General features: G+C 41.0%; 1 pseudogene across 1 annotated transcript; it reads left to right on the forward strand.

Moving 5' to 3' along the window:
• The first annotated feature begins 6872 nt into the window (after positions 1-6872).
• Positions 6873-8215, forward strand: LOC111523100 (annotated as a pseudogene). The gene has a single exon (XR_002725433.1). The product of XR_002725433.1 is annotated as a heterogeneous nuclear ribonucleoprotein A1-like (transcript).
• The last annotated feature ends 1044 nt before the right edge of the window (positions 8216-9259 follow it).

Here is a 9259-nt window from a genome sequence, read left to right on the forward strand (position 1 = left end):
TTCTCCTGCCTCAGCCTCCCAAGTAGCTGGGATTACAGGCGCCTGCCATCATGCCCCAGCTAATTTTTGTATTTTTAGTAGAGACGGGATTTCACCGTGTTGGCCAGGCTGGTCTCGAACTCTTCACGTCAGGTGATCCGTCCGCCTCGGCCTCCCAAAGTGCTGAGATTAAAGGCATGAGCCACCGCGCCCGGCCAAAAGATGCAGTTTTGTTTCAAAAAGGAAAATCATTTTTTTTTTTTTTTACTTCTACTGAATGTAGATTGTAAATCAATTCAATAAATACTACAAACACTATGTACTAGCCATGGTAGGCACTGAAAAAAGTAGTCTTGGGTCTTGTTCTTAAAGAAAATAGTTCATAGTCCAGTATCCTAGGCATTCACCTAGTCTGCTATGATGACTAAATCATTCCCTGACAGCAAGTCAGTATTTAGCTAACCTGGGGTTCCTGTCCCATCCCCACCTCACAGAGGTTATCGTTGGTGCATATAGCCAAGGCACACATATCAGAAAGAATGTGCTGTTCCAGGGTCATTAGGACACCCATGAATGCCAATCCTAGTTCCCAGACTTCTACATTTTAAGGGAATCCAGCACCTGGCCCAGGGCTTTGTTCATCAATATTTTTGATTGAAGAATGCAGCTGTGTCAAAAAACTGCAGTGATTCAGAATAATGTAATCCTTGGGTCATGCCAAATGTGTGTGTGTGTGTGTGTGTGTGTGGTGGCAGATACACTAAATTGGAGTACTTTCAGCCCAATATTCTACACAGCTGATGAAGGCACTGCATACTTTGCTTTACATCTAGAGAAAACACCACTGTGATTCATTTTGTCTCGGGTTTATTGAAGACAAGAATCCCAGGGGAAACCCCAATTCTCTACCTACTATCCTCATGTCAAAATTCATTTTGAAAGGACAACATATTTCCTCACCTGGGTCCCTGACCTAAGAGGAATCTGTAAACCATCAGAGAGAGCTCAAGTTAAAAAAGGAAACTATATTTATTGAGTGTTTATCACATGCCAAGAACTACACTGAGGGTTCCTTTAAGTGGCAACAATTCTGTGATGGATCACCATCCAAACTTGACAGCTGAGGAAACCAAAATTCACAGAGGCTAAGAAACATGCTGAAGTTACATAGCTTCTAGTGGCAGAATCAAGGCTTCTTCTTCCACTACAGCATGTCGCTTCTTCATCTCACAGGTACTGTCAGACTACCATGAATATGTCCACAATATTGGTATGAAGCAGGGCAAGTCCAGGCTTTACGAAACCTAAAGTGTATACAAATTTTGTGTCCCTCTTTAAGAAAAAAATACATAAAATTAGATATAAAAACTGAACATTTATTGAGAATGAGTACAGAAATCACACAACTCACAAACTTTTTAACTCTAGCAAATACCACAAATATTTTCCTTCAATTTACACTTATGGCTTCCTTTTTTTTTTTTCTCAATCTCTTTTTTCTTTCTTTCTTTCTTTTTTATTATTATACTTTAAGTTTTAGGGTACATGTGCACAACATGCAGGTTTGTTACATAGGTATACATGTGCCATGTTGGTTTGCTGCACCCATCAACTTGTCATTTACATTAGGTATTTCTCCTAAGGCTATCCTTCCTCCAGCCCCCCACCCCCTGACAGGCCCCGGTGTGTGATGTTCCCTGCCCTGTGTCCAAGCATTCTCATTCTTCAATTTCCACCTATGAGTGAGAATATGCAGTGTTTGGTTTTCTGTCTTTGTGACAGTTTGCTGAGAATGATGGTTTCCAGCTTCATCCATGTCCCTACAAAGGACATGAACTCATCCTTTTAATGACTGGATAGTATTCCATGGTGTATATGTGCCACATTTTCTTAATCCAGTCTATCATTGATGGACATTTGAGTTGGTTCCAAGTCTTTGCTATTGTGAATAGTGCCACAATAAACATACGTGTGCATGTGTCTTTATAGTAGCATGATTTATAATCCTTTGGGTATACACTGTGTAATGAGATTGCTGGGTCAAATGGTATTTCTAGTTCTCGATCCTTGAGGAATCGCCACACTGTCTTCCACAATGGTTGAACTAATTTACACTCCCACAACAGTGTAAAAGCGTTCCTATTTCTCCACATCCTCTCCAGCATCTGCTGTTTCCCGACTTTTTAATGATTGCCATTGTAATTGGTATCTCACTGTGGTTTTGATTTGCATTTCTCTGATGACCAGTGATGATGAGCATTTTTTCTTATGTCTCTTGGCTGCATAAATGTCTTCTTTTGAGAAGTGTCTGTTCATATCCTTTGCCCACTTTTTGATGGAGTTGTTTGTTTTTTTCTTGTAAATTTGTTTAAATTCTTTGTAGATTCTGGATATTAGTCCTTTGTCAGATGGGTAGATTGCAAAAATATTCTCCCATTCTATAGGTTGCCTGTTCACTCTGATGGTAGTTTCTTTTGCCATGCAGAAGCTCTTTAGTTTAATTAGATCCGATTTGTCTATTTTGACTTCCGTTGCCATTGCTTTTGGTGTTTTAGTTATGGAGTTTTTGCCCATGCCTATGTCCTGAATGGTATTGCCTAGGTTTTCTTCTAGGGTTTTTATGGTTTTAGGTCTTACATTAAGTCTTTAATCCAACTTGAGTTAATTTTCATATAAGGTTTAAGGAAGGGATCCAGTTTCAGCTTTCTACATATGGCTAGCCAGTTTTCCCAGCACCATTTATTCAATAGGGAATCCTTTCCTCATTGCTTGTTTTTGTCAGGTTTGTCAAAGATCAGATGCTTGTAGATGTGTGGTGTTATTTCTGAGGCCTCTATTCTGTTCCATTGGTCTATATCTCTGTTTTGGTACCAGTACCATGCTGTTTTGGTGACTATAGCCTTGTAGTGTAGTTTGAAGTCAGATGGCATGATGCTCCAGCTTTGTTCTTTTTGCTTAGGATTGTCTTGGCAATGTGGGCTCTTTTTTGGTTCCATATGAACTTTAAAGTAGTTTTTTTCCAATTCTGTGAAGCAAGTCACTGGTAGCTTGATGCGGATGGCATTGAATCTGTAAATTACCTTGGGCAGTATGGCCATTTTCACGATATCAATTCTTCCTATCCATGAGCATGGAATGTTCTTGCATTTGTTTGTGTCCTCTTTTATTTCGTTGAGCAGTGGTTTGTAGTTCTCCTTGAAGAGGTCCTTCACATCCCTTGTAAGTTGGATTCTTGGGTATTTTATTCTCTTTGTAGCAATTGTTACACTATGGCTTTCAACAGGAATATGTCCTGTCATATCTGAATTCTGTTTTTGTTTTCCTTTTTCTTTTTCTTTTTTTTTTTTTTTTTTTTTTTTTTTTTTTTTTTTTTTTTTGAGACAGGGCCTCACTCTGTTACCCAGGCTGGAGTGCAGTGGTGTGATCTCAGCTCACTGCAACCTCTGCCTCCCAAGTTCAAGCAATTCTCCTACTTCAGCCTCCCGAGTAGCTGGTATTCAGGTGCCCACCACTGCACCCAGCTAATTTTGTATTTTTAGTAGAGATAGCATTTCACCATGTTGACCAGGCTGGTCTCGAACTCCTGACCTCAGGTGATCCACCCTCCTCGGCCTCCCAAAGTGCTGAGATTACAGGTGTGAGCCACCGCACCTGGCTATTTTTGTTTTGTTTTCTTTCTATATAGATTCAGGAGGTACATATGCAGGTTTGTTACTTGGGTATATTGTGCGATGCTGGGGTTTGGGCTTCTAATAAATCCATTACCCAAATCATATCTGAATTTTGATATGAACAGTAATTCTGAAAAAAAAGTACACAATTAACCTGAAATTAAGGCATATATGAGAACAGTTAAAACATTCCTACACTGCACTGAACCACATAATGGGATCATTGAATTCCTCTTATACTGTATACCATGACTTATTGATGAAAATGTGTGACAGTTTGTCATGGAATGCTTGTTTCTCAGAGCATGTCTCTTGCTTTAGTGGCAATTTTGCACACCCTTTCCTCTGGAACCATCAGGCTATCTCAGGACAAGATGCAACAGATACAATAAGATAAATATATGAGATTCAGAATAGAAGGCAAAAATCATGTGTCTTCTCATGCAGACATTCTTGCTCCATGCCTTCAGGCTCGTGGCCCTACAAACACAGGGGTTCTGATAAAATCAATTCCACACTATTCTCACAAAAAAGAAAATGAAAAGTACACACACACACACACACACGGTGAGTTTATAATTGTATACTCAGCATCACTGCACATATTCCAAACAGGAGAGAATATATTTCGCTGGCATCAATTCTTCTGCTCACAATTTTATGTCTACAGAGGTAAGAATTTCCTACATTTGAGCTTCTCAAACCTTGTTTCCAGCCTCATTTTTCTCCACTACCCCATATTTCCAGGATGAGTGCCATAGGACTGGCTCCTAGCCTTAGGACCTCTGGCCTTAACCTTTGTTCCCCATCCATGCTGGTGAGCTGTCCAGTGGGTTGTAGAAATATTCCTACAAGCCATTCCTCACCCAGGTGACTATGAAAGGGACTGCGAACTACATTAAAGTATCACACTAAAATACATGTATCCCCAATTCAACTTCCTCTAGCCAGATCCAAAACGTGCCCATCACTTAGATACCATCTGACGGGAGGAGAATGATGATGGTGAGGAAGTCAGAATGGAAAAAGAAAGTGGTCTTCAGTGACTGCACTTAACACATCTTGATTTTGCAAAAATTTAGAAAGACGCATGACCACGTGAACATACTGCTAGCCTTCATTATATTGCCCGAGACTGACTGCTGGTATGTAGTAGATCACCTTATAGGAAAATAGAGTTGGAAGAGAAATAATTCAAGGGCTGAGAGGACATTTGATGGGTCATTTAATAGGGTCTCTATATATTAAAGACTTGGTTCAAAGCAGACACTGTGTAAGAGAAGAAAAGTAAAGGTCTTCTTAAAGAGTAAATGTCGTTCTTAAAGAGCAAAAGTAAATGTTAAAGGGTTAAAATTGGCCAGATGTGGTGGCTCACGCCTGTAATCCTAGCGCTTTGGGAGGCCAAGGTGGGTGGATCACCTGAGGTTAGGAGTTCAAGACCAGCCTAGCCAACATGGCAAAACCCCGTCTCTACCAACAATACAAAAATTAGCCAGGTGTGGTGATAGGCACCTATAATCCCAGCTACTTGGGAGGCTGAGGCAGGAGAATTGCTTGAACCCAAGGGGCAGAGATTGCAGTGAGCTGAGATAACCCCACTTCACTCCAGTCTGGGGGAAACAGCGTAACTCTGCCTCAAAAAAAAAAAAAAAAAAAAAAAACAAGAGTTAAAATCACCTATGTCTCAATGATTTTAACAAACTACGGTCAACCAACTGAGAATCTCCTACAAATGTCACCTCTACAATCCACTCTAAAAGAACTTCGGAATTCGGAAACTAACAGAGCACAGTTCAATAATTAAGATCAGCCTCTTGGCCTTTTTTTCCCCTCATGTTGGTAGTTTCCTATCTTGCACACATCCATATAAAGGGGCACTTTGTAGAGAAGCTAGCAATACTATTGTCCCATGTATTATTTTTAAGAGCCTAATATAGACTGCAAGGTTATTGTTGTCTGTCCATCCCCCCTTTGTCAGCTCATCAAAGCTTAAATGTCTAGTTTCAGGAAAGGCAAAGTGGTTTTCATCAAGGACTGAAAAAGTAAATATGATCCCTCACAAAAAGACAGTGTGAGGTCCCCGTATTCTATTGGAGATAGCCTGTAGAGTTGATCCTTCAAAGGAAAATATCCATTAATTTTATCTCCAAAGGACACACGAATTGACCCTACAGGATTTTCAGCCTTCATTTACATGCCTTATACAAACAACTGCCTCTTTTCCCTCCTGTTGCTACCTGAACTGGGTAGGATGGGCCAGGAGCTTGAGAATGCCTCTCTGTCCAGATCCAGATACACTGCAAACAAATCCTACAATCTTGCAACCCAAGAAAGAATCTCTCTCCTAGCACCTAAACATAAATGTACAACTTCTAACATCTGTGAAGTTGAAAACAAACAAAAAATACTTGCCATGCTTGCTTAGGACTCTAAACCAAAATCACATCACAAATTATCTTGCCATACGCTGGTTTACCAAAACAGGAAACTAACAAAATTTAGTTCCTGGCTACTATGTGCCAGGAACTTTCATACATGATTCATGCATACCCTTTTGAGGTAAATACTATTATCTATATCTTAAAGATAAGGAAACTGAAGCTCAGAGAGATGAAGACATTTTCCCCCAAGATCTTGCAGCTGTGAAGAGGCAGGGGTGGTATTCAAACAGAAGATATGACAGCTTTTGATGTAGTACCTACAGCATAAGGTGGGAAGCCCATGGACTTTGGGTTTACCTCATGGCTTGTACACAACAGCAGTGTGATCTGAGACAGATGGCTGGGCCCCTTTTCTCATCCTAAGACAAGGATAAGAGTAACACTCACCTCAGAGGTATTGCAACAGCTGAATGAGTCGTGGATGTAAAAGGCTAGCAATTAAAAGATGTTCAAGAATTTGCATTACTTTCCCTTCCTCTCAAGCTCCTTGGAAGCAGAGGCCACAGCTTTTTTTTTTTTCCCACACACCCAGCCCTTAGCAAATATCTGTGGAAATAAACTCTGCCGTGTCCAGTGCTGGTGACAGCTGACATGGGGTTTTCAAAGCAATGCTGGCAACATTATGCCCGCAACATTAAAATTCTCATTTCAACAGATTGCTTGCGTGAAATATCCCATATGACAATGCAAACAGAGTAGGAAATAGGTGGGAAAATAATTTTTAAATGTATTAAACCATCAGTTCCAGTATCTCTTTTATTAAGAAAGAAAGAAAGGGCCCGTGGACGCCGCCGAAGAAGCACCGTTAAAGTCTCTCTTCTCCCTGCCGTCATGTCTAAGTCAGAGTCTCCTAAAGAGCCCGAACAGCTGAGGAAGCTCTTCATTGGAGGGTTGAGCTTTGAAACAACCGATGAGAGCCTGAGGAGCCATTTTGAGCAATGGGGAACGCTCACGGACTGTGTGGTAATGAGAGATCCAAACACCAAGCGTTCCAGGGGCTTTGGGTTTGTCACATATGCCACTGTGGAGGAGGTGGATGCAGCTATGAATGCAAGGCCACACAAGGTGGACGGAAGAGTTGTGGAACCAAAGAGAGCTGTCTCAAGAGAAAATTCTCAAAGACCAGGTGCCCACTTAACTGTGAAAAAGATATTTGTTGGTGGCATTAAAGAAGACACTGAAGAACATCACCTAAGAGATTATTTTGAACAGTATGGGAAAATTGAAGTGATTGAAATCATGACTGACCGAGGCAGTGGCAAGAAAAGGGGCTTTGCCTTTGTAACCTTTGATGACCATGACTCCGTGGATAAGACTGTCATTCAGAAATACCATACTGTGAATGGCCACAACTGTGAAGTTAGGAAAGCCCTGTCAAAGCAAGAGATGGCTAGTGCTTCATCCAGCCAAAGAGGTCGAAGTGGTTCTGGAAACTTTGGTGGTGGTCGTGGAGGTGGTTTCGGTGGGAATGACAACTTCGGTCGTGGAGGAAACTTCAGTGGTCGTGGTGGCTTTGGTGGCAGCCGTGGTGGTGGTGGATATGGTGGCAGTGGGGATGGCTATAATGGATTTGGTAATGATGGAAGCAATTTTGGAGGTGGTGGAAGCTACAATGATTTTGGCAATTACAACAATCAGTCTTCAAATTTTGGACCCATGAAGGGAGGAAATTTTGGAGGCAGAAGCTCTGGCCCCTATGGCGGTGGAGGTCAATACTTTGCAAAACCACGAAACCAAGGTGGCTATGGTGGTTCCAGCAGCAGCAGTAGCTATGGTAGTGGCAGAAGATTTTAATTAGGAAACAAAGCTTAGCAGGAGAGGAGAGCCAGAGAAGTGACAGGGAAGCTACAGGTTACAACAGATTTGTGAACTCAGCCAAGCACAGTGGTGGCAGGGCCTAGCTGCTACAAAGAAGACATGTTTTAGACAAATACTCATGTGTATGGGCAAAAAACTCGAGGACTGTATTTGTGACTAATTGTATAACAGGTTATTTTAGTTTCTGTTCTGTGGAAAGTGTAAAGCATTCCAACAAAGGGTTTTAATGTAGATTTTTTTTTTTTTGCACCCATGCTGTTGATTGCTAAATGTAATAGTCTGATCGTGAGGCTGAATAAATGTCTTTTTTTTAAAAAAAAAAGAAAAGAAAAGAAAGAGAAAGAGAAAGAAAAGAAAAGAAAAGAAAAAAATTTAAGCCAGTGGAATGTAAGTGAAACAGTAATTAAGTTACCAAACATTTCAAGCAGCTTCAGGACTCTGCAAGAGGCATGAATGGCTAGTGGGCCAGGATTCCATCTGACCCTGTAAGGTAGTCCAATGGGGCCAGGCTTCTAGGCTTCCAGGCCAGTACTAACACATTAACCCAAGCATCAAAATGCTAGAGCCAGTCCCCAGCTTTAAATGAAGGCAACACTAATATAAGAAATAGAGTTCAGCTTACACATATATGTTTTGGCAAGAATTGGTCCACTTCTCTTCATTTCTACTTCAACCATCCTAGTCTAAGCCACCATTAATTATCTCTAGCCTGGAATTCTGCAATAGCTTCTCTAACTGATCTCCTGCTCCTGCCCTTGACCTCTATCATCCATTCTCACACTGCAGCCAGAGACAGACTGTAAAAACACAAATCGGACCATGTCAGTCCCCTGGCCTCCCACAGTTCTTAGAATCAAAACCAAATTCTTCATTATGGTCTGGAAGGCCTAACGGAATCTGGCCTCTGCTTATCTCTTTATTCAGGGAATAAATGAGCAAATGAACGCATGAGTGTGATAGAGCAAAGCTCCACCTATCTTGGATGAAGCCCAGAATGTCTTGCATAAGAGGGGTGACTGCTACTACTGTCATTTAACCTTTTTGGAATGTCTTGAGCACACTGGGCTGTGTACAAAACACAAAGATAATTCAATCTCTACATTTCAAGAGCTATATTCCAAGAGGTAGTTTTCCAAACATGGAAAGAAGAAAAGAGTCTTGCTTGGCAACACTTATTTCATTCTCTTTTTACTTCTTCAGACTTAGACAGTGGTGTGCAGAGAGCCATGAACAGCTGTAAGAAAAAAAAAAAAAAAACTAGGAATACTAGGAAAAAGTAGATGTATGACCAGGAGGAAAGGGGACAGAGAAATCAGTAAAAAGATAAGGAATGGGGCATGGGGGTCAGAG

The sequence above is a fragment of the Piliocolobus tephrosceles genome, chromosome X, assembly GCF_002776525.5.
Source record: "Piliocolobus tephrosceles isolate RC106 chromosome X, ASM277652v3, whole genome shotgun sequence".
In the NCBI taxonomy this organism is placed as follows: Eukaryota; Metazoa; Chordata; class Mammalia; order Primates; family Cercopithecidae; genus Piliocolobus; species Piliocolobus tephrosceles.